The sequence below is a fragment of the Canis lupus genome, chromosome 3, assembly GCF_011100685.1.
Source record: "Canis lupus familiaris isolate Mischka breed German Shepherd chromosome 3, alternate assembly UU_Cfam_GSD_1.0, whole genome shotgun sequence".
Classification (NCBI taxonomy): Eukaryota; Metazoa; Chordata; class Mammalia; order Carnivora; family Canidae; genus Canis; species Canis lupus.
Window position 1 is genome coordinate 72997055 of NC_049224.1, and position 26399 is coordinate 73023453.

The 26399-nt window shown below is 40.9% G+C and overlaps 1 protein-coding gene and 1 long non-coding RNA gene across 15 annotated transcripts in view; one reads left to right on the forward strand and one right to left on the reverse strand.

Annotated features, from left to right (window-relative positions):
* The window catches only part of N4BP2 (NEDD4 binding protein 2), a 122427-nt gene extending 107847 nt beyond the window's left edge, over window positions 1–14580 (reverse strand). For 10 of the 14 annotated variants that reach the window (XR_005357275.1, XR_005357276.1, XM_038533441.1 and 7 more), the window contains exons 1-2: window positions 14455–14580; window positions 1436–1537 (exon numbers count right to left, since the gene is read on the reverse strand). The gene's annotated coding sequence lies outside the window, so the exon portion shown is untranslated. Of the gene's footprint in view, window positions 1–1435; window positions 1538–13767; window positions 14179–14454 lie in introns of those variants that run through there. The other 4 variants (XM_038533437.1, XM_038533433.1, XM_038533434.1 and 1 more) reach the window with 2 other exon arrangements.
* Window positions 14581–14953: 373 nt separating this feature from the next.
* LOC119871251 lies at window positions 14954–17628 on the forward strand. The gene is made up of 2 exons (XR_005357277.1): window positions 14954–15207; window positions 15980–17628. It is a non-coding gene; the product is annotated as an uncharacterized LOC119871251 (long non-coding RNA).
* Window positions 17629–26399: the final 8771 nt, after the last annotated feature.

Consider the following 26399-nt stretch of genomic DNA (forward strand, 5'->3'; position numbering starts at 1 on the left):
GATACCAAAGGGTGTGTCACTAAAAAAGACAGTATTTAGGGATCCCTGGGTGGCGCAGCGGTTTGGCGCCTGCCTTTGGCCCAGGGCGCGATCCTGGAGACCCGGGATCGAATCCCACGTCAGGCTCCCGGTGCATGGAGCCTGCTTCTCCCTCTGCCTGTGTCTCTGCCTCTCTCTCTCTCTCTCTCTCTCTCTCTCTCTCTGTGACTATCCTAAATAAATAAATAAAATATTAAAAAAAAAAAAAAAAGACAGTATTTATAGAAAATATAATCAAATTAAGGTAACCAATAATCTTAAAATGTAGCTATGTGGCATAAGAACTATTATAATTAATCACTGAACATCCTAAATATCAATAGGTAACAGTATAGCTAAATAAATTATAGTAAAAAATCACCCTTTAGGATACTTACTAGGCAGCTATTAAAAAGTTTAAGATAGAATGAAGAAACCAGATGTGTGGAGAAACCAGAAAGATCTCTGAGACATATTCTTAAGGGAAAAAGCTAATTGTGGGGCAGCCCCAGTGGCGCAGCGGTTTAGCGCCGCCTGCAGCCCAGGGTGTGATCCTGGAGACCCGGGATCGAGTCCCACGTCAGGCTCTCTGCATGGAGCCTGCTTCTCCCTCTGCCTGTGTCTCTGCCACTCTCTCTTTCTCTCTGCATCTCTATGAATAAATAAATAAAATCTTAAAAAAAAAAAAAAAAAAGCTAGTAGTTAAACCATATACAACTTTTGGCCAAAGAATCCAGGAAGGTGTAATTCTCTGAATTCTTCAACACTTCTTATAATCCTTTGTTACTTACTTCCAGAACTAGTCTTGCTTCATTATTTTAGAGCCTCACATTGTTGCTTTTACCAACATATTTTCTTCTATATGTGTTGATTTCCCCATTAGCCATATTCCTTAATAACACAGATTATGATATATACTCCAACCTGGCAGTTGGCCGTAGTCCCACACATAAAATAGGTGCACAAATATTTACAGATGGTGAATATGTAAAATATGAAGAAGCATTTTAGAAGCAGAGAAACTAAAGCAAACATTAAAGGAGAAAACCAGGACTATAATACACTTGTTTTACGCAAACACAAGCTCTTTGAGAAATTCTAGTAACATGGGGGATCCCTGGGTGGCTCAGCGGTTTAGTGCCTGCCTTCAGCCCAGGGTGTGATCCTGAAGTCCCGGGATAGAGTCCCACATCAGGCTTCCTGCATAAAGCCTGCTTCTCCCTCTGCCTGTGTCTCTGCCTCTCTTTCTCTGTGTCTCTCATAAATAAATAAATAAAATCTTTAAAAAAAAAAAAAGATATTTTAGTAACAAAATTTGTAACTACAGTTTCCAAGAGATTTTTTTAATCACTCAAATAAAAATGCTTGAAAACCTATGTGTAAAATATTCATACTCTGTGACTTTAACAATACTTACCATCTGTCTGGCATTGATGCTACTAACGTGCTTGCTTATTAAGGCCACAGTTGATATCTGCAAACTCTATAACTCTTCCTGTTATCCAACATGTCTTCTTTACTGCCAAAATAAATAAAATATTTTATGTATATACTAAAGGCAAATTTAAATTTATGTCAAACTATAATCCTAAATGAAATCAAAGTTCAAAACATGTAATACGTATAAATACATATAATATTCCACAGAGAAAGCCACAAAAGCAAAAAGAAAAAAAAAGATCAACCTCATTTGCCACCACTGGAGGTAACTATTACACTGTGGAAAATGGTTATATTAAAAGAAAAAACTAAGCATTTATTCTTCAGGTAAAACATTATTTCAAGGTAACAAAGTAGCCCTAACTAATGAGGGAAACTTCTTCATGGAAGATGACTATGCAAAAGGAATGTAAAAGGAACAATAGAATGTTAATATTTATAACAAGTAACTGAACAAGAATCAGCAACCAATGAAGGCTAAAATCACCATTAGGTTTAAGATTGATAGAGATTACCTGGTGCCAAAGTGCCACCGCAGAGGACTTACTAGATGCAAAAAGATAACTTTTTTTTTAAGATTTTTTTTTTTTAAGATAAGAGACACAGAGAGGGAGGCAGAGACACAGGCAGAGGGAGAAGCAGGCTCCCTGAGACAAGCCCAATGTGGGACTTGATCCCAGGACCCCAGGATGACGCCCTGAGCTGAAGCAATGCTCAACCACTGAACCACCCAGGCGACCCACAAAAAGATACCTTTACAATAAAAATAATCTGGTAATGATCAAACAGAGCATCAGAATGATGGGAAAACTAAATATTATGTGCTCTTAATATGAAACAACATGCATACACAGCATAACTAAATAAAGTACTCTTCCAAAAATCTTTAACCTGAATCTGAAACACCTTTAGATCTAACTCCCAATTAAATATTTTTTTGGAAAAAAAATAAATGAATAAATGAATGAATGAATGAATAAATAATAAATAAATTTTTTTGGGAGGGGGAAGGGGCAGAGGGAGAGGGAGAGAGAATCCTAAGCAGGCTCCATGCTCAGCACAGAGCCCAAGGAAGGGCTTGATCTCCTGACCCTGAGATCATGACCTGAGCCCAAGTCAAGAGTCTGAAACTTAACTGACTGAGCCACCCAGGCACCCCCTAACACCCAATTTATAGAAAATATAGGGAATAGAGTAACAAGTTATACTATATCATGAGTAAATAAAAAACGTCCAACATTCTCAACAGAACTAACAAATCTGTATCATGGAGTAAGAGACGGAGGGTGGTGAAAAGATAGATAAGAGGCAGTTTCATATTAAAAAAAAAAAAAACTCAAGATATAACGAAGTGCAATAGGTAGGTCTTGATTTGAACTGGTATGAATGAATGAATGAATGAATGAATAAATAAATAAATAAAGTGCCTCAGTGGCTCAGTCAGTTAAGCATCCAACTCTTGATTTTGGCTCAGGTCATGATCTCAGGGTCATAAGATCAAGCCCTGCATCAGGATGAATGCAGGCCATAGACCCTGATTAGGATTCTTCCTATCCCCTCTCCCTTTGCCCCTTCCCTCCTAAAAAAGTAAATTTAAAAAAAAAAAAGTAAAACCTGTTTTGGGAACAAATGGAGAAATAAGACTATGGTATGAATATTATATTAGAGAATTATTGATAATTTTGGTAGGAATAATAATGGTTTTATAGTTATATCAGAGAATATCCTTTTCCTGGAAGATATACACTAAAGATAATATACCTTCTTGTAATTTTTTTAAAAGAGCAAATTTCAAATTAAATCCTTAAATGAAATTTAACAAAGCCCAAAATATATACTTATAATACTCAAAAAGGAAAAAACAAAAAATAAATTTCACTTTATTTTTAAGTGGCTCAGGAAATTTATATATACACATATGGAAAGTAAATGTGGCAAAATTATTAACAATTATTGAATCTAGGAGGTAACTGTATAAGAGTTCAATGAGTATATTCTATTTTATATGCTTAAGTTTTTTGCCAAAGTTTTTAAAATGTACTATGCTTCAAGTAAACCAGTTTGTTTGCATAGTAAAAAATCCTTTTTTAATCCAAATACCAACCCTTGGGGGAACCGGGTGGCTCAGTCTGTTAAGCACCTGCCTTCAGCTCAGGTCATGATCCCAGAGTCCTGGGATTGAGGTCTGAGTCGGCCTCCCTTCTCCCTCTGCTCCTCCCCCCTTCTCATGTGCGCTTGCGCTCTCTCTCTCTCTCTCATTTAAATAAATAAAACCTTTAAATAATATACCAACCCTTTATTTGGAATTTCTAAATCAAATATGACAAGTTTTCATAAAGCAGAGTAAAGATTATACCTGGTTATCTATCCGTATGTGTCCTGAGAAGAAAAATTCAATCACACTCTAAGAGAAGAAAGAAACAGAAAGAAGAAATCTTAAAGTATAAAACTGAAGGAGGGGCTCCTGGCTGGCTCAGCCAGGGGACCCTATGACTCTTGATCTCAGGGTTCTGAGTTTAAGCCTTATATTGGGTGTGGAACCTAGTTAGAAAATTAATTTTTTAAATGAAGAAAAGGACCCATGGGACACCTGGGTGGCTCAGAGGTTGAGCGTCTGCCTTCAGCCCAGGGCGTGATCCTGAGTCCCAGGATCAAGTCCCACATCAGGCTCCCTGCATGAAGCCTGCTTCCCTCTCTGCCTATGTCTCTGCCTCTTTCTCTCTGTGTCTCTCATGAATAAATAAATAAAATCTTAAAAAAAAAAAAAGAAAGAAAGAAAAGGACCTTGAACAGACAAACAAGACAACCTTGAGAAATTAAAACAGAGCTAGAGGCTTCACACTTCTTGATTTCAAAACATATTAACAAAACTACAGTAATCAAAACAGTATGGCACTGGCATAAAGAAACAGAACAGCTGCACTAGAATATAGAGCCCAGAAATAAATCCTGACATATACAGTCACATAATCTTTCTTTCTTTGTTTTTTTCTTTGTTTCTTTCTTTATTTGAAAGAGAGAGAGAGAGAGAGACAGGGAAACAGAGAGCTAGCGAACAACAGCCAGGGAAGTGGCCAAAGGGGTGAGAGAGGAAAACAGAAAAAGTCCCAAGCAGACTCCACGCTGGGCATGGAGCCTGACGCAGAACTCGATTTCATTATCATGACCTGAGCTGAAACCAAAAGTCAGTTGCTTAACCAACTGAGCCACCCAGGCACCCCTAGAGTCAAGTAATCTTTGACAAGGATGCCAAGGCTATACAATGCGGAGAGGATCGTTTTTTCAACAAATGGTTGCTTGGAAAATTGGATATTCACATGCAAAACAATGAACTTGGACCCTTACCTGACACCATATACAAAAACTAACTCAAAATGGGTTACAGACCTAAACATAAGACCTGAAATCATAAAACTCTAGAAGAAAACATGGGTGGGATGCCTGGGTGGCTCAGCGGTTGAGTGGCTGCCTTTGGCTAAGGGCATGAGGGCATGATCCAGAGTCTGGAGATCGGAGTCCTGGGATTGAGTCTCACATTGGGGTCCTTGCATGGAGCCTGCTTCTCCCCCTCTGCTTGTGTCTCAGCCTCTCTCTCTCTCTCTCTCATGAATAAATAAAATCTTTAAAAACAAACAAACAAAAATCCATAATGAGATATCACCTCACATCTGTTAGGATAGCCACTAACAAAAAACAAAACAAAAAAAAAAGGCGGGGGGGGGGGGGGGAAGGTGTTGGTAATAATGGGAAGAAATTTAAATCCTTGTGTATTGTTAATGGTAATGTAAAATGTGCAGCTCTGAGTAATATATAGACTGAATTACTATATTGTATACTTGAAACTAATTTAACACTGTTAACTATATTGGAATTAAAATTTTTTTAATAAAATTAAATAAATAAAATGTGTAGCTGCTACAGAAAACAATATAGGAGTTTCCTCAAAAATCAAAAATAGATTATGATTATGATATTTTTCTCACTTTGGAGTATACATCAAAAAGAAATAAAAACAAGATCCCCACAAAATATTTGCACAATCATGTTCACCACAGCATTATTCACAATAGCCAAGAGTGGAAGCAACTAAAAATGTCCATGCAATGTAAATGTTCCCTAACAGAAAAATGGATAAAGATACATGGTGTGCGATGCCTGGGTGGCTCAGTGGTTGGGCACTTGCCTTCCGGTCAGGTCGTGATCCCAGGATCCAGGATCGAGTCCTGCACTGGGCTCCCTGCAAGGAGCCTGCTTCTCCCTCTGCCTATTTCTCTCTGTCTCTCTTTCTCTGTCTCTCTCATGAATAAATAAATAAATCTTAAAACAAAAAAAAACATGGTGTATATACAAACAAACATGATGGAATATTATGTAGCCTCAAAAAAGGAAATCCTTCATGGATAAGCTTTGAGGACATTATGCTAAGTGAAATAGGCCAGTCACAAAAATACAAATACTGTATGATTCCACTTATATAAAGTATCTAAAGTAATGAAACTCTTAGAAACAGCAAGTAGCATGATAGTTGCCATGGGCAGAAAAGGAGAAAAGCAGAGTTGTTCGGTAGGAATAGTTTCAGTTCTACAGGAGGAAAATGTTCTAGAGATCTATTGTAATAACAACGTACATACAGTTAACAGTACTGTACTGTTCATCTAAAAATGGTTAAGATAGTAAATTTTATGGTATATGCTTACAGATTTTTTAAATAAAGCTATAAATAAGGGTTAAGTTTAACCACAAAGGGAAAAAAAATAAGAGGTGTTTAGCAAGGAAAAAAGTTCACTAAGAGAACTGGAGTCAGAAATAGAACAGGAAAGAAAATCACAAATAGAAATCCTGAGAAGTGAACTACATTTAGTTATAACTACATAATCAATTACCAACTCTGCATCCTGTGATAGAATAGATGTACTGGATCTTTACAGCTTCTGAGACTACATGCAAAATACTCTATTATCTACTAGAATTTATACATATACTCTAATCCATCTCCTACTCAACCACTTCTTTCCTATGAACCATCACCTACCAAAAAAAGTCTCCATCTTTTCCTTCCTAAAGTCTAGTTCTAAAAAGTCTAAAAAGTCTAGTTCCAAAAAGTTCAAATTCTTCCATTGAAAAAACTGTTTAGAAATTTGGTATTCTCAGGCCACCTGGCTAGCTCAGTCAGTAGAGCATGCCAGTCTTGATCTCAGTGAGTTCAAACCCCACACTGGGTTTAGAGATTACTTAAAAATAAAATCTTAAAAAAAAAAGACAAAGAAATCTGATTTTCTCAATGCACTCAGAATTGATAACATCAGGTTAACTCAGACTAACCAAATTCCTAATAATCTCTGCATATAGTTTTTTAAAATAATAATTTAGGGACGCCTAGGTGACTCAGCAGTTAAGCATCTCCCTTCGGCTCAGGGCATGATCCCAGAGACCTGGGATCAAGTCCCACATCGGGCTCCCTGCATGCAGCCTGCTTCTCCCTCTGCCTGTGTCTCTGCCCCTCTCTCTGTGTCCCTCATGAATAAATCAATAAAATCTTTTAAAAAGTAATAATAATAATTTACATTTGTTGTTCCAAATTCCCACTTCTTGTTGACCTCTTAATCCAAAGCAATTTTCCTCCTGTAGCTTTTTCTCTGGTTTTTCTCTGGCTGCCCTTTCAGTCTCCATTGATTCCTTCCCTTTTGCTTATTCTTTCAATACCACTGTTCCCCTAGACTCTGTCCCCAATTTTCTGCTCCATCAGCTTTTTCTAGGCCCATCTAACCCCATGGTTTCAATACCTGTAACTATGACTCAGCAAAGAATTCTCTCTAAAACGCCAACATACTTAACTGCCTGACAGACATAATCACTTGGATATTACATAGGCACTTCAAGTCTGAGAGCTCCAGCTTAAAATCCCTCAGTGGCTCTACAGCTTTCAAGATCAGGTTCCAACTCCTTGATAAAGCACTCAAGGACTTCTATGATCTGGTCCCTTATGTACCCCTAGCTTCCTCTTTCTCTACTCCTCCTCAGAACTCTCTTATTTCTGTATTTAATTATTTGTTTCCCAAACAATATAGGACACTTCACATCTCTGTGCTTCACAGATGTTCTGTCCAAAAGTCCCTCTATACCATCCCACCCAACTCATATTTCTTGGCTTAATTAACTTTCCTTCAGAAGAGTTTTCCACTATCCTAAAGTCTGACTTAGACACAGCTCCCGCTGCATCCTAGATATACCTCTATCTTAACACCTCTGTATTTACTTGTTTAGACTACTAGTCGGTACACATCTCCCAGGTAGCATGTTATTTGGCAAATAAGACTTCAATAAGTATTTGTTACATTCCAGCACAAACCAAAAACCCAAATTAGTTCTTAACATATTAGACTTTCCATTTCAGTACCTGGAATACTCACGTATGTAATACTGAATATCTCTTTCTCACAATAAAGTACCTGGGAAAATAAATTTATAATCAGAAGAATGGTTAAGAATTATAACGAATATTCTTTGTGTCTGCCCAGAACTCCATCTGCCCTACTCCACCAGGGGTCTGCTAGCAGACTCCTGACACATAAATGAGCACGTAACATTATCTACACTAGACTAAGCAGAGCACCTCATCTCTTCGGCTACAGAAATTGGTCAAGGGATGGACATGTGGCCAAATCTACTAAAACCTCAGACATAAGGCTCTAAATAGATAAGCCTATGCAAGAAGGAACCAGGTCCGACCATGTGAAGTATATCCATCATAGGAGAAATGGCACCAGGATGCAGATTTTAAGTATAGGAAGGACAATGGGTAAGTTCCTACCTTAGCCCTCATGGCCATCTCTAGCCATACAATTTATGTTATGTGGTTATTAAACCAGTAACTTTTCCCTCTATAGGCGATTTCAAACTGTATCTATTACTTGCAATCCAAAAAGTCCTAACGAGAAACTGAACATATAGAAATTTTCCGTAGGGGCAGCCCAGTTGGCTCAGCGGTTTAGTGCCGCCTTCAGCCCAGGGCCTGATGCTGGAGACCGCGGATCGAGTCCCATGTCAGGCTCCCTGCATGGAGCCTGCTTCTCCTCTGCCTGTGTCTCTGCCTCTCTCTCTCTCTCTGTGTGTCTCTCATGAATAAATAAAATCTTAAAAAAAAAAAAAAAAAGGAATTTTATGTGAAGATTTTTATGTAAAGATTTCATCGAAGCTATAAAAGGGCCTACCTAGTATGTGTTTCCTAACTTAGAAAACTTTCATCTATCAGATATAGTGTCTCCTTCCCTTCCCTACTAGGTAAACCCCGAAATAAGTAAATTCCCTCTATGCAAATCACATCATTTTTTAAGATAGTCAATTCACCTTTTTCATTACATCTTAACTACTACATGGTGAGAGAAACAGATAAGCAAACTACTACAATGTGATAATATAGAGTTGGCTAGGGAAACAAACAGAAGACATGGAATGATCATGAAACCAAGCCTTGAGATATCAAAAAAAGCTTCCCCATAGAGCTATCAAACTGACTGACACCTGAAAGACAAGTGTGAGATAACAAATCCCAAGAGAAGGGAAACAGAATTAGAGAAGGCATTCCAAACAGAGAGAAGCTCCTGTTCTCAGGACTAGATTTAACAAACTTGACATCTTAAAGAAGAAATCCAAGTAACTGAATATGAAGAGCACACTAAAGACAAAGGGAGAAAGCAAGAGAGGATGAAGATGAAGAGAGAAATAGAAAGCCAGATCAGGGGATCCCTGGGTGGCTCAGTGGTTTGGCACCTGCCTTTGGCCCAGGGTGTGATCCTGGAGCCCCGGGATCGAGTCCCACGTCAGGCTCCCGGCATGGAGCCTGCTTCTCCCTCCCTCTGCCTCTCTCTCTCTCTCTCTATCATAAATAAATAAATCTTTAAAAAAATATATATAGAAAGAAAGAAAGAAAGAAAGAAAGAAAGAAAGAAAGCAAGCAAGCCAGATCAGGAGGATCCTGAATGCCAAATAAAGAAGTTCAGCCTTTATCCAAAAATAATGAAAAGCCACAAAAAAAGGTTTTTAGCAGGGAAGTTAATGTGCCAGATAGATCTCTCTGGCTACAATGGGGGGAGTAAGGGAGGAGGACTGGAAGGCAAGACTGGCAAGAATAACCACTTAGGAGGCAATTGCAGCAATCCACGTGAGAGAGGATGCTAACCTTGAGCAGGATGGTAGGTAACCTTAGGGACAGGGAAAAGGCAGAGATTCAAGAACTACTAAGAAGAAAGAATCCAACAGGGCTCAGTGATCAATGAGAATGTGAAAGCAAAAAGAGAGGACAAGAAATAGCCCACGTTTCTGCCAAGTTATTATTAGCAATGTCTACTACTTACTGAATTCTTATCACACATGCATTATCTCATTTAATCTTCCCCTAGAAAGACTGAAAAGAAACAGCCTATTATTCTCTATTTTTGGTTTGAGGGTGGGAGAATAAAGTTGTTAATGACTACAGTTCGGGATATGCTTAGTTTGAAGTACCTGTGGGGAGCGTACAAATGGACATGTCATGAAGATAGATGATACATGAGTCCATTTATCAAGAAAAGAGCTTTGGGTTGAAGATAGAGAATTACCAGAATACAGATAACAGAGAGAAATATTTTTAAAAGTAAAATATCTCCTTTATTCATGCCAATATTTATTTAATACCTGTAAACCTAAAGTAATTAGGTTGGGACCAGTGTTAGCAGGAAACAAAAGGAAGATTCAGTGAAGCTCAGTTACTAGGAGGATGAAGGAGCGCAGCATAGCAGTTAAGTATATACTGGAAATATACCAAAGGTTCAAAGGTTAGGGGGGAGAAGGACAGAGGAAACAGTAAAACACTGCAGGCAGGAGAAATAAAATTCAAACACAGAATTTTTTTTTTTAAAAGATGCCCTGGGCAGCCCCGGTGGCACAGCGGTTTAGCGCCACCTGCAGCCTGGGGTGTAATCCTGGAGACCCGGGATCAAGTCCCACATCTGGCTCCCAGCATGGAGCCTGCTTCTCCCTCTGCCTGTGTCTCTGCCTCTCTGCCTGCCTCTCTCTCCGCCTCTGAATAAATAAAAAATTTAAAAATTTTAAAAAAATAAAAAAAGATGCCCTGCTTCAAGGCGCCTGGGTGGCTCAACTGGTTAGGCAACTGACTTGTCATCAGCACAGGTCTGGATCTCATGCTTGAGAGTTCAAGCCCGGTGTTGGGCTTTACTTAAAAAAAAAAAAAAAAAAAAAAAAAAAAAGCCCTGCTTCAGAACCAAAAAAGTAAATATTATTCATGTCAGTTTCCCAAACTAATTCTTAAGTTTAATGGATAAAGGATGTATACAAAAAAAAAATTTTTTTTTTTAATAACGGGGAAATTCTCTCTAAATACTAATGCATTTTATGATGAGGTCCCTGCATGGCTCAATTGGTTAAGCAACTGACTCTTGATCTCAGCTCACGTCTTGATCTCAGGGTTGAGAGCTCAAGCCTCACATTTAGTCAGCTCCCAGCATGGAGCCTACTAAAAAACAAACTAATGCATATTATGAAAGTAACAATAAAATTAAATGGTACAAGCACAAAAATCCTATAAAAGACTGAGGAACTATTTTAAAAAATCAAGAGTCCAGAAAAAGTCCTCTCAAAATTTATATGTAAAAGAAAGGCTTTCCAAAACAAGAAAGTAAGATTAAAGTTTTTAAGAGTGGTAAGATAATTTAACAGTAATTTGTAAAAATGATTAGATGGTATCACCTTGGAATTATGAATTTATGCTTAGAATTTATCCTAAATTCTGAATTTATCCTAAATTCAAATTTTACAAATATTAGGAAAAATAATCACATCTGTAGAACAATGAAATTTTTTAATTTGAAATAAAATTATGAATAGGAAATATGAAAGCAATGACAAAGGAAAAGAATGATGGATTCATGTATGAACATTTTAAACTTCTGACAAATAAAAGTAAACAAAAAGTAGAAGAGCAAGCTAGAGAAAAATATTTTCAGGAAAAAAAGACACTAATAACCATGTATTTGGACCATTCTCAAAATTTTAAGAGAAACATACCTAGTAGATGATCAAAGGGCATGAACAATCCATGTTTAGAAAAATAGTGTCCACCATCAGTCTAGTGATGTTTAGTGAAACTGGTACACCCACAGCCAGTGCTCAGCCAAGTGCAACATGTGGGTTCCTCCTGCTACAAATTTCCCTAATAATCCTAAAAACCTAGTTGGCTTAGCTAGCTTCTTCCCTTATGGAAATTAATGAGATGTTTTTTTTATTTTCAAAACTATGTGAGTTTGGATAGCACAGATTAGTTAACCTGAATCTAGATGTATCTACTGAAATAATGTATGTAGAACAAGGCTGAGATTCTTCCAACAGTCTGACTACCTAAACATATTTTAAAACTTGAGTAGAGTGGGTAGGAAGGTATTTAAAAGTAAATTTGGGGATCCCTGGGTGGCTCAGGGGTTTGGTGCCTGCCTTTGGCCCAGGCGGTGATCCTGGAGGCCCCCAGATGGGAGTCCCATGTCAGACTCTCTGCATGGAGCCTGCTTCTCCCTCTGCCTGTGTCTCTGCCTCTCTCTCTCTCTCTCTCTCTTATGAATAAATAAATAAATCTTAAAAAAAAAAAGTAAATTAAATAAACCTTGGTTTATGGAGTAATGTTAAATCCCGTATATATAAAAAAAATCCGAGTATAGTTTTATATAAGCAAATTGAACTATTCATTATAGATGGAAAATGTTTATGTGACAAAATATACCATACATCATCAATTTTAAGACATTTTTATAATTCTGCAATAAGGATACATCCTAAAATCAATGGCATATCACTGTTACTTGGAGTTTTGAATTGTTTTTTATTGTGTAGTGGTACATAAAATAATCCAAAATGTACCTACACTGATATTTATTTCGCCTCTGAGGAGTACAAGCTACTATGCCTACTTGAATAAAGAAAAAACATTCTTCTGTAGTAACTTAAGCCCACTTTTTCTATTTAGTCCAATACTTGAGCCCTCTTTACTCTTCTCCTCAAAGCTATCAAAGTCAACAGGTATACAAACTAACATTCATCAGTACGGTGGGTTTCTTTCTGCCCTGGGATTTTGTACTGGCTTTGTTTTTCTCTTTTTTGTTTTTTTGTTTGTTTGTTTGTTTGAATTGATATAGACTTTTTTTCATGAATTGTTGCCTCCCCGTACAAAAGCAGCCATTTCGGGGATCCCTGGGTGGCGCAGCGGTTTAGCGCCTGCCTTTGGCCCAGGGCGCGATCCTGGAGACCCGGGATCGAGTCCCACGTCGGGCTCCCGGTGCATGGAGCCTGCTTCTCCCTCTGCCTGTGTCTCTGCCCCTCTCTCTCTCTCTCTCTCTGTGTGTGACTACCATAAATAAATAAAAGTCTAAAAAAAAATAAAAAAAAAAAAGGCAGCCATTTCTTCCCAGGGTCCCCACCCCCACCCTGGCACGATCATCACTTAAATGATAACGGCTCTATCTAGCATAGGTACGGTACTAAAAACCGTGGATGTAATCTCTGACCTTTAAAAATGAGCAGCATTAGAAAACTGAACCACGCCGACTCTATCAACAACACAAAACACATGACGCTTACATCTCGCAGCGTATAAGGAGGATTCTTTCTCTCATTGAAAAATGAAAGATGGTGAAAACGAGTTACAAAAGAGAGCTGGATGTTTGGGAGGGAGGAAAACAATAGAGATAATAAAAAAGGAACGAAAAGGCTGATGTGCGGGAGGAAAAGATAACCTTTTTTTTTTTTAATTAAAGAAAAAAAGTGAGAGAAGAGAGGCATCCGCAAATCAGTCCCTGTTTCCTCTCCTCCACACCCCCCCCCCCCCCCAAGCCAGGTTGATAGCCAGGATTTTCTTCCCTGCGCTCCACCAATCCCCACCTTTTCGGAGTTAACCAGTCTCCAGGCAAGCAGCGCGCCCTGATTGGCTCGAAGATGTCGAGTAGAAAAACCAGCCAATCCCGCCTTCGAGTCGCAACTGTGCTATGGAGACATTACAACCACTGCATGGCGAGAATGTGTACAAACCTGTCCCTGCCGCAAATCCCAGATCCCTACTTCTCCAGGCTGCTGCCCGATGGAAGCTTCTTTAAAAGCCACACTGGGCGTGACCTGGCATGTACACTCTGTCACTCCAGCTCCCTCTCGGGCGGGGGGCGGGGGGCAGGGGGCCGGGGGCCGGGGCCCGGGGGACCACCACACACGCAATTTACGGTTTTAGCCATTAGAGCCTAAGGCATGAACGGCGCCCCCGGGCAGGTGACTCACTCGAGCCCGGCGAAGGCGGATTTCCAAACGGGCATCTCGGAGCGGGTCCGGGGGGCGGAAGGGTTCAAGGAAGGTCCCGGCGAGGATCAAAGTTGCGGCGGGGGAGGGGCGGGTGCGCACGAGGGTCACGGAGGCGCAAACAACAGCGACCCGGGCCGCGTGCCCGCAGGATCCCCCAAATCGGCACGCGTGGAGTGCAAGGCTGTGTCTGGATACTGAAGGAAGGAGTAAATACACGGCTTCGCTACGACGACGTGCCCGGGAGGGTGGCCCGAAGTTCCCAGAAGGCGCCTCCTGGGAAACGCCGAGGGCGCTCGCGGGGGCACGAGGTCGCGCGCCGGCGGGAACCGGCCGAGGAGAAGCCCCCGGCGCCGAGAGGGGTGTGTCTGGGGCCTGGAGGCCCGCCCGGGACGCGGGACCCGGGACGCGGGACCCGGGACCCGGGGAAGCGGCCGCCGCCCCCGCCTCCGCCCCCGCCCCCGCCGGCCTCGGGCTGCGCGCCAGGGCCCGCCTCTCGCCGACGCCTCACTTCCCTCCCGTCCGCGCGGCCGCGGCCCCCACGTTGGGGCGCTGGGGCTGGAGGCGCAGCGCCGCCCGCCGCTGCCTCGGGCCCTCCGCTGCGGCCCGCGGCCCCGGGGTCCCTTCCGTCCTGGCCCCGCCGCCCCGCCTACCACCCGCCGCCTTTACCTGCTCCGGGAGCGGGGGGAGGCCGTCGAGGCCGGGGCCGCGTCGTCGAGCGCGCGACGCGGCGCTGCGGATCCGCAGCCCTTTCCCGCCGCCGCCACTGCGCTCTCCGGCGCGGCGCTGGGCGGGCGGCGGCGGCGGCGGCGGCGGCGGCCGCGCGGGGGGGGGGGGGGGGGGGGGGGGGGGCGGGGGGCGGGGGAGGGAGACGCGCGGCGACGGCCGGGCGGGGACACACTGCCGCTCTCCGTCCGGCCCGGGAAGAGCAGCCTGGCAGCAGCCAGCCGCGGGGGGGCGGGGGCGGGGGCGGGGGGCGGCCGAATGGGGAGGGGTCTCGGGGAGTAGGAAATGGCTGCCACGTCGCGCGGCTGGCTCGCCGCCCTCCGCCGCGACCTCCGGTTCATCCCCGAGCTCCGCCATGGCGCGTGGCCCGCCCCGCGGGGTGTCTCCGGGACCCGACCGGGCCCGCGGGCGCTCCCGGTGCTCCCTCCGCCCCCCGGCGCCACCCGTAACCCTGAAGAGCTCGCCCGAACTCCCGCGCTTCCCCTTCCGTGGCGGGGCGGCCCCTGGGAGGAGCAAGCCCGTTTCGACGTGTCCGGCTGGGGGGGCGGGGGGCAGCTGCTCTGAGCCCGTGGACGTGATCCGGGAGGGGCCCCAAGTATTTGCCGAAGTAAAGGGCGCGGGAAAGCGCAGCTGCTTCCGGCCCTCTACACGCTCGCGAACCAGAAAACCAAAAACAGAAACACAAGGTCGTACTCGGTACTAGTCGCGGCGGGGGAGGCCGCCTGCGCGCGGGTCCCGGCGGCGAGTCGGGAGGGCGCGCGGCGAGCGGGAGCGCCTCAGCCGGGCCTAACTGGGCTGCGGACGCCGGGCCGAGGGGCGGGCGGGGGCGGCGAGGGCGTGCGGGGCGGCGGGGGGCGGGGCGTGCGGGCCGCGGGGGCGGCGGGGGGCGGGGCGGGGCGGGACCGCGGGGGCGGCGGGGGGCGGGGCGTGCGGGCCGTGGGGGCGGCGGGGGCGGCGGGCGCGCGAACCCTGCGGTTGCGCGCGCGGCGCCGAGCGCGGAGGTTCCCGGGCGCCGCGGCCCCCTGGCCGCGGGGAGACAAAGGGGTGGACGGACTCCCAACCGGGCCCCCGACCCGCGCCGCCGACGGCGGTCGGAACGAGGTGGCGGCAGCACCGAGACGTGGACTTGTTTGCAATGCAAAACTGCACGCACCGCCCTTTGCCCTCCAGGGAGAGCTTGGGTTGTGAGACGCCGAGGAAAAGCGACGAGGTGTTCTTCCCCCGCTGCGATCCCTGTGCTAGGAGCCCGTCTCCTACGCCTGCTCCATTTCTCCTCCTAAACTCTGCTTTCTTTGTTTTGTTTTTTGTTTGTTTTTTTCTGTGTTCTGACATGAAATCAGTGTTTGCAGCTACCCGAATTTTTTTCACCCTTGCTTTCTGGTGCTGGTGGTTTTGCTGATCCGCTTTTTTCTCCCTCTGACCGACTCCCCTTGCGATGACTTTTCATTCCATCTTCCTTGTTTTTCAGAGAAGCAAAATAGCCTCCTGACCAAGTATTCCTCTGCGTCGAAGAGACAGTCAATGTTGTAGTAATTGCTTTAAACTAAGTGGAAATTTGGAGAAAGTTCAAGTGGATTTTTATCTTCATCTGGGTCTAACTGGAATACCTACTCACATTCAATGAAAACATTCTAGTGGTTTGTTTTTGGGGTTTTGTTGTTGTTGTTGTTGCTTTTTTTTTTTTTAGAATCAGAAATACTTAAGCAGAGAGCCTCAGGATGGTAGATTTTCTAATGAAACCAACTAGACACAAAAATATAAATTGTATGATTTATTGTATTATTGGTCTCCATAAAGAAATCACAATATAAAAACCTTTATTAATGCTTTTATTAAATTTCAAGACAGCAAAAATTTTAATAAAGTACCCAGAAACTCAAGATACAAATAGCTATTGCCGAGAACCTAACATTAACTCTGCCTGTTAATGTTAATTAACAGCGATTAAAAGAGACTAATAGCAGTGATACATGCCACTCAGAAATGAAAGAACCCTAGTAATTATGAACTTCAAACAAATCTAGCAAATTAGTATTAATTTTGTTCGTATGAAATATGTTCATGATCATAAAAACATCTAAATTCTTGATTTTCTTTGAACATTGTTAAAGATTCATCACGTCTTATCTGAACAATAACAAAGTGTCTTAACATTGGAAAACATATTTCAAGCCAAGACATCACCCAGCCTGAATTTTTAAAAAACGAATGCTTACTACACTAATAAAAGGAAAACATCGACATTACAAAATTCTGAAAGTCAGACTCAAATGAAGAACAAAGCAATTTTTACTCAACATTCACAATGCCAGCCTTCCTTTGTGAATATTTATAAAAATGTTCTCCTTCCTTATTGGTTTAAATTCTAGACCAATAGGAGAAGCACAACACATCTTTCAAAGGGTGAGACATCAGCCTTCGGTTAAGACATTGGATAAATAGATTGTTTTTCGTGCTCATTCTCATTCAAGATCATCTATCTTTTCAAAGAAGAAATTTAAGAATCTTTGAGTGATTGAGTATCTTGATGTACTTTCAATACTAAATTGCTACTCCTGATCACACTCTGGCTCTCTGTAATCTTCCAATTGGTTACATTACAATTAATTAGTTAAAATATTAAATCTCTAAAATGCCAGATGAATCTGAAGAATGACAAAATGCCTACCACCTAATATTCTAAATAGGTTGAACACTGTCATTTCTTTATATGAAAGACTGGCCTTTAAGGAAATAATAAATTTTCTGTTTTAGAAAATGTCTTGGATTTTTATAAATAAAATAGCCAGTGCATCATAAATCTTTTACGTTTTATTTTTCTAAAGCCATCTTTAATCTATTTAATGGCTAAGTACTAAACCTACTTGTTTATATTTATATTTATGTTTAGAACATAAGTATGATTTCCTCCCAATCAAAAATAATCTATGCTTTCACATTCCTATGCTTTGATTTTGACTCAGCATTCTGCTTAATTATAATTATTTACATATTTATAATTTCCCCAAGTAGTTCATCAATTCTAAGGATAGTTTCCATCTCCCATTCAATTTTTTATTCCTCACTGCCAAACTCAGAGCCTTGTACAAAATAAACACTCCACGGGTATTTGCTGAATGAAAGAATGAGTGAGCATTATTCTATAACGGAGCATATGGCAAATCAAAGAAAATCTGTCTCAGGATTTTTTTCTTCCTCTACATAATAGCTGATAAATACTTGTTTTCATTCCCAATTAAACTTAGAATAGCATTGTTATTGTTTTGTTGCAGTTGTTGTAAGCTCAAGCTCCACACCCTGCGTGGAGCCCAACACTAGGCCCAAACTCACAACCCAGAGATCAGGACTGGAGATCAAGACCTGTCAAGAGTCAGACCCTTAACCAGCTTATCCACCTAGGCGCCTCTTGAATAGCATTGTTGCAAGAACTTGACTAAAAGAAAGTAGGACCGACGTATGCTGGACTCCTAGGTTTTTCAACTTTAAATTTGGTGGAAACTGGATAGTGGGTAATAATATTGCTGTTATCTAAAGTAAATAAAATATCGATGGGCTTATCTTTATACAGGATTGCTTTACCAAGCTCAACAAGAGCTGCAAGCTCTGTGACTTTGGGAAAATTACTTAAAGCCTTTCTAAAATTCAGTTCTTTCATCTCTCAAATGCATTTATTATATTCACTTTCTAATTGAAATAATGAAACCATGTAAAAGTAAAGACTCAATAGATGGTAGTTATTATTACTTGCAGATATTAGTGGACTCAATCATGAAGAAAAATTATTTTTTGTATAATTGTCTATAAAAGGCATAAAGTTATGCTTAAAAAAATTTTAATGAGAAAATTTTTTAACGTGGAAACAAATATCTTGAGGGAAGGAATAGAATATTAAAAACATCCACCAAGAGGAGATAACTTTTGAGAATTTAAATGTGCTAAGAGAATAGATCTTAAGTATTCTACACACACACACACACACACATACACACACGCACACACGCACTCACAAAGTAACCATTTGAGGTGATGGATGTGTTAATCATTTCACAATATATGTTAAATCACATTGTACATACATGAGTATATATCATTTTATCAAGTGTACCTCAGTAAAGCTGGGTGGGGGGCAGAATGAGGAGAAAAAAAGTCAACCCAGTACTGAGAAACCAAACAACATAACAAAAAATAAGCAAGCAAATAAAAAACAAAAATAAACTGAAACTAGAAAAAATAAGGAGAACGATGGCACTGCAGGCTGAGTGAAAACTTCATGAAAACCCAAATCTGACTGTGTCTCATAAACTTCACCGCCCCCCACTATTTATTTTAGCTTTACTCAAAATTTTAAGAAATAAGAAAATATGTAAATGAGGGTAAATAAATTTTACATTTCTTTTAAACTGGAAGGCTTCTTCTTTTAAACTGGAAGGCTTCTCATCGCAGTTTGTCCATCGCAGAGTTTTTAGGATAAGCTGGTAAAGGGTCTGACTCAGCGGTTGAGCATCTGCCTTAGGCTTGAGGGCATGATCCCAGTGTCCTAGGATCGAGTCCCACTACAGGCTTCCTGCCGGGAGTCTGCTCCCTCTGCCTGTGTCTCTGACTCTCTGTGTCTCTCATGAATAAATAAGTAAGATCTTTAAAAAAAAATTCTCGGAGTTTTTACTATGATATTGTACATTATAAAAGAGAGGAAATATGTATATTTCCAAACTTACTTGACCAAAAATCTTTATCCATAGAGAGTATCCCAGGGCATAAAATTTCATATCATGCTTTGGTAAGAAACACTCCTTTATATGTTTGAAGATAAAATCCCAGCCTCTCAGCCCATGCGTCCAAATCTGCCACTAATCCTACAGAAATGGACTTCAAATAGACCTCAAGCCTCGAAACCCTGAGGAATGCTCTTGAGAAATTTATCTTTGTTTTACCCAGTTTCTCCATAAGTGAGTAGGCAGGCATGAGGCAGTCTCCAAAGTTGACAGGGAAGGGTGGAGATGGGATTGGCAAAGAGAGTATTAAGCACACACACACACAAAAAAACAAAAAAACCCACAGAGAACTAGAACTACAGAATGGCAAGGTTAGCTTTCTCATGCCTGGGAGAATCTGGTGGATAATGATAGCAGCCACAGTTCTGTCTTTGTGGGGGATTTTTTACAGTAAGCCACACTTCAGTCCAGAAGCATGTTGTGGTAGCTCCAGCTTTTTTTAACTGCTGAGATTCCATATCATTCACCACTAAGGAACCATTACATCCTATAACCATCCCTGTTGAAGTCTTTCTGACAATCACATTACTCTTGCATTTGTGACAATCATATATTTCCCAATATAACCTGCTTTCCATGATGTTGAATCCTTGGCTAACAATCATTCATTTTCATTTACTTCTGTCTTTACAAAATCCAGCTCAAGGGGCAATTGGGTGGTTCAGTGGTAAGTGTCTGCCTTTGGCTCAGGTGGTGAACTCTGGGGTCCTGGGATCGAGTCCCACATCAGGTTCCTTGCAGGGAACCTGCTTCTCCCTCTGCCTGTGTCTCTGCCTCTCTCTATCTCTCATGAATAAGTAAATAAAATCTTAAAAAAAAAAAAATCTGGCTCAAATTCCTTTTCTCCCATAAAGTTTCTCCGAGATACTCCAAACATAATGAACTGCTCCTTTCTCTATGCCCACAGCAATTTGTATATTACCCAGTAGACTTTATGGATCATGTAACTTCACTAAGCTGAGAGCTGTCTTCCCCAAAGCAAGAAGACATAGCCCCAGTAACTCGAAAAGGTTCTATACACATTGAAATGTAGTAGACTCCTTTTAGGGTATCTTCGTCACTCACAATTTCCGCTTTAGTTTTCTTACCCCCATTTCAAAAAGCATACTCCAGGATTTAAAAAAAAAAAAAAAAAATGACTCCACCTCCCCAGCCATAGTGAATTAATCAAGAGTGAGTGTCTTTATCCAATTAGGCCTCCCTGGGAAATTTTAGAATTAGAACAAAGACAAAAAAGCATCATTAGTAAAATCAAATGATATACAAGAAAAAAATGCAATTCATATTGAAGACAAATCACTGATTTCTCTAATATATTAATATCTAGAAATCAGTAAGAGAAAGATCAATAATCCAATAGAAAAAAATAGACAAAGCATAAAAGATTGCTCACAGAAAAAGAAAGATTACTCTTAAATGTGTGTGTGTGTTCCAGTTTTTACTGCAGCATTATTTGTAATAGCAAAAAAAATTGGGAAAAACCTAGATGTTGATCAATAGGGAACTGCTGAAAAATATTACATTACAACATCAAATCCTATGGCATTCTCTGAATGCTGACACTGTACAGTTTCCAGAATAAATTGCTTGGTAAAAATGTGTATATATTATACTGCCATTAGTGGGGAAAAAAATACCTAAACAGATAGACACATAGATAAATGTATTTAATCATATATACATAAAATAGGTCTGGAAGGAGCTGGAACAAACGTACCATTGGTTGCCTTGGAGAAACAGAATAGGGAGCTAGAGGGAAAAGGCTGGAAAGACTTTTCACTGTACCTTTTTGAACTGAAAGAATCTATTTACTGTTTTTAAAAAATATCATTTAAGGAAGAATAAAATATTCTAGAAAGATTGAGTTTCTTTGTGCAACTAAGCCGATACAGGGTTAACTCAGGGGTTGGATGGCAAATATATTCTGCAAGAAGACTGGGGGGCAAAGGAATCTGTCTCAGAAAGAATGAAGCAGACAAAGCAGGGATGGGAAGAAAACAGTATCTGGGCTCTCAACGATTTGGTTGTAGTCTTTCTTAGGGTGAGCTACATCAAGCCTCTCCTTGGTTTCCTTAAAACATTCCTTTTTGGGCCTAGGTTATATAGTTTTGTTTTTTGTTTTTTAATTTATTTATGATAGTCACACAGAGAGAGAGAGAGAGGCAGAGACATAGGCAGAGGGAGAAGCAGGCTCCATGCACCGGGAGCCCGACGTGGGATTCGATCCCGGGTCTCCAGGATTGCGCCCTGGGCCAAAGGCAGGGACCAAAGGCAGGCGTCAAACCGCTGCGCCACCCAGGGATCCCTCTAGGTTATATATATATATTTTTTTAATTGATTTATGATAGTCAAGGGGGGGGGGCAGAGACACAGACAGAGGGAGAAGCAGGCTCCATGCACCGGGAGCCGACGTGGGATTCGATCCCGGCTCTCCAGGATCGCGCCCTGGGCCAAAGGCAGGCGCCAAACCGGTGCGCCACCCAGGGATCCCCCCCTAGGTTATATAGATTTATAATAAACCTCCTCTTGTGGGGCCTAAGTTAACTTGAAGTGTTTTCTAATAATGGTGTCCAACAGAGTTTAACTATTTAGTAGGGTTTTTTTGTAAATGCATGTCAAAATGAAACGTGACGTTCTTTATATAATGAAATCCATTTCGGGTCTCAAAATTTGATTATACTATTTAAAAATTTTTAAAAAGGAAGAGACACACATACAAAAATTCACCTCTTTCAGATTGACAGAGGGCAAGCTCAACAGACATTCTAAAAGATATTCGCCCTAAGCAAAAGTAGTGCTTGCTGATGGAAAATATAAACTGGGCCTGGGGCCAAGTAGCACATTCCACCTAATAGACCTACCTCTCTGATCCTGCCTGAAAGCTGAGACTTCTCAGTGAATGTTTGGTGATGGCATTTCTGAAAGACAAATTCTTGAATATTGCTAATTAGGATGGAGTTTGAGGATTGTAGGACATGTTTGTTGGTTTGGTTAAAGCTGATTTGTATTTTGAAAGGAAAAGTATTAGGGAATAGAGCAAGAAGAGCACCAATCCTAGTGCAATTATTTGAGCATATTCAAATATAAATTTCTAAGACCCAGGACTAATTAACACTTTGAGGCTAAATCTTTCTGGAGGTGGTATCCATTTCTTTTTCCATGTTTTCAAATCTATGGATAGTACTATTTATTTTATATCATCCTTCCCAGTATTGAAAAAATAGGAAATACCTGGGAAATTCCTAGAAGGTCCAGAATGGTATTTGTAAAGCAGCTCCCAGAGTTAAAGCAGCCTAAAAACAAAGTTAAATATATTTTGTATGAGCCTGATATTGTAATGTACATTCCAAGGATTGCAGTATAGAAGCTTAATTTGTGTTTATATGCCTTTTTTTTTTTTTTTTTTTTTTTTTTTGAGAAAGAGAGAGAGAGCACGTGCACATAAGAGAGCAGGAGCCTGGGGAGGTGCAAAGGGAGGCAGAAAAAGCAGATTCCCCACTGAGCAAGAAACCTGATGGGGAGTTGTCCTCCATCTCAGAACCCTGGGATCATGACCTGAACTGAAGCCAGACACTCAACCAACTGAACCACCCAGGTGCCCCATACATCTTTTATATAAAGTGAATTTAAACAAGATGATCAAATTATGTCTGCTGTAAAGTCAGAATAATGTTATATATACACTAAGGGGTAGAAGAGCACAATTTATTTGTATCATTGAAATACCATTGAAAAATTAAATAACATTAAATAAATATCAGGAGCTCTTCTTTTTTCAACCAATATTTCTTGAGAATTTAGGGATAATGTAAAAGTGAAAGACACAGTCCTCGTCAAGGAAATTGTGGCAATTTTTCTGAGATAAGATATACATAAAAGCTCATTGTCATTTTTTCTAAGAGGAGTAGGAAGGTGAAATGGAAAATAATATTGGCTTTTTAAAAATTTTTTTAAATTCAGTTAATTAACATATAATGTATTATTGGTTTCAGAGGTAGAGGTCAGTGATTCATTAGTCGTATATAACACCCAGTGCTCATTGTATCACATGAACTCCTTAAAGTTCATCACCCAGTTACCCTGTCCTCCATCCCCCACTCCAGTGACTTCAGTTTGTTTCCTATGATTAAGAGACTCTTATGGTTTGTCCCCCTCTCTGATTTTGTCTTTATTTTTTCCTTTCCTCTCCTATGATCCCCTGTTTTGTTTATTAAATTCCACATATGAATGAAATTATGTGATAATTGTATTTCTCTAGTTGACTTATTTCGCTTAGCATAATATCCTCTAGTTCCATCCACGTCTTTGCAAATGGCACACAATTTCATGTTTTTGGTGGCTGAGTAACATTCCATTATAAATATATACCACATCTTCTTTATCCATTTTTCTGTTAATGGACATCTTTCCATCGTTTGGCTCTTGTAGGCATTGCCACTATAAATGGGGTTCAGGTGTCCCTTCGGATCACTACATTTGTATCTTTGGAGTATATACCCAATAGTGCAATTGCTGGGTCATAGGGTAGCTCTATTTTCAACTTTTTGAGGAACCTCCAGAGTGGCTGCACCAGCTTGCATTCCTACCAACATTTGTACCTGGGTGGCTCAGTTATTTAGCATCTGACTCTTGGTTCCAACTCAGGTCATGATCTCATGGTTGAGGGATTCAGTCCTTTGCTGGGCTCTGTGTTCAGCGGGGAGTCTACTTCAGATTCTCTCCCCCTTTAATTCTCCCCCAGTCTCTGCCTTCCTTTGCATGTCCTCTCTCTCTCTAAAATAAATAAACAAACAAATAAATAAAATCTTTTTTTTTCTTTAAAGAGAGAGAGAGAGAGAGGCAAAGACACAAGCAGGCAGAGGGAGAAGCAGGCTCCATGCAGGGAGCCTGACATGGGACTGGATCCTGGGACTCCAGGATCAGGCCCTGGGCCTAAGGCAGGCGCTAAACCGCTGAGCCACCCAGGGATCCCAATAAATAAAATCTTTAAACAAAAAACACCCTTATACATTTCTTTGAGTTTTAGCTTTAAGCCAATTACAATTGTGATTCTCAAAATGATTGAAGTTTTTAGCTAACTTCAATTTAAAAATTGACTGATGATAGAATTAAAGCATTATTACTTACAAATGAACAAAAATGAGTTAGAAAACATCTATAATCCTTTTAGTTCAGTTAGAGAGTAAACTAGTATTTATTAAGCCTCTGATATGTATCAAGCATTTACTTAGATATTTTCATCCATATTGTTACAATGTAATTCTTACAGTGGTTCTCTAAAGTGAACATCTTTGTTCCTGCTCTATGATTGAGGCTAGGAGCAATTAATTACCTTTATGGAGCTCATACATTAGTGACATAGCAGAAGTAAAAATGCAAACCCTACACCTGTTTAGAAGCCCATATTTCCAAAATCCCTATCAAAATATCAACAGCATTTTTCACAGAACTAGAACAAACAATCCTAAAATCTGAATGGAATCACAACAGCCTCTGAATAGCCAAAGCAATCTTGAAAAAGAAAAGAAAAGCTGGAGGCATAATTATTCTGGACTTTAAGTCATATTAGAAAGTTGTAGTAATCAAAGCAGTATGGTACTGGCATAAAAATAGACACATAGATGAATGAAACAGAATAGAAAATCCAGAAATAAACCCATAATTATATGGTCAATTAATCTTTGAGAAAGCAGGAAGAAATAGCCAATGAGAAAAATGCAGTCTCTTCAACAAATGGTATTGAGAATACTGGACACTAACATGGCAAAGAATGAAACTAGACCATTTTCTTTCACCAGACACAAAAATAAATTCAGAAATGGATTAAGAACCTAAATATGAAACCTGAAACCATAAAAATCCTGGAAAAGAACACAGGCAGTAACTTCGTTGACATCAGCCATAGCAACTTATTTCAAGATATGTCTCTTGAGATAAGGGAAACAAAAGCAAAAATAAACTATTAGGATTACATCAAAATAAAAAGCTACACAGTGAAGGAGGCAGTCAACAAAACAAAAAAGCAACCCACAGAATGGGAGAGGATATTTGCAAATGACGTATCTGATAAAGGGCTAGTATACAAAATATATAAACAACTTTTAAAACTCAACACCCAAAAAACAAATAATCCAATTAACCAATTGGGCAGAAAACGTGGATAGACATTTCTTTTTTTTTTTTTTAAGATTTTATTTATTCATTCATGATAGACACAAGAGAGAAAGGCAGAGACATAGGCAGAGGGAGAAGCAGGCTCCCCATGGGGAGCCCAATGCGAGACTCGATCCCAGATTCCAGGATCACGACCTGAGCCAAAGGCAGACATTCAACTGCTGAGCCAGCCAGGCGTCCCACTACTGAGCCAAGTAGGTGTTTCCAGACATTTTTTTTTAATTAATTTATTTATTTATGATAGTCACAGAGAGAGAGAGAGAGAGACATAGGCAGAGGGAGAAGCAGGCTCCATGCACCGGGAGCCCGACGTGGGATTCGATCCCGGGTCTCCAGGATCGCGCCCTGGGCCAAAGGCAGGCACTAAACCGCTGCGCCACCCAGGGATCCCTCCCAGACATTTCTTTAAAGAAGACATCCAGATGGCGAACAGACACATGGAAAGATGTTCATCATCACTTATCATCAAAGAAATGCAAATCAAAATTACAATGAGATCACCTCACACCTGTCAGAATGGCTAAAATCAACAATACAAGAAACAATGGGTGTTGGCAAGGATGTAAAGAGAAAGAAATACTCGTGCACTGTTGATACAAATGCAAACTGGTGCAGCCACTGAGGAAAACAGTATGGAGGTTCCACAAAAAGTTAAAAATAAAAATACTTTATGATCTAGCAATCTCACTCCTGGGTATTTACCCAAAGAATACAAGAACACTAATTCAAAGGGATTCACGCACCCCTGTTTACTGCAGCATTGTTTACAATAGCCAAGATATGGAAACTGCCCAAGTGACTATATATTTGCAATGACATGGATAGAGCTGGATAGTATAATGCTAAACGAAATAAGTCAGAGAAACATACATGTTATGTGTATGTTAACTAATTCAAATTAAAATAAAAACTTAAGAACAGGGCCCCTGGGTGGCTCAATGG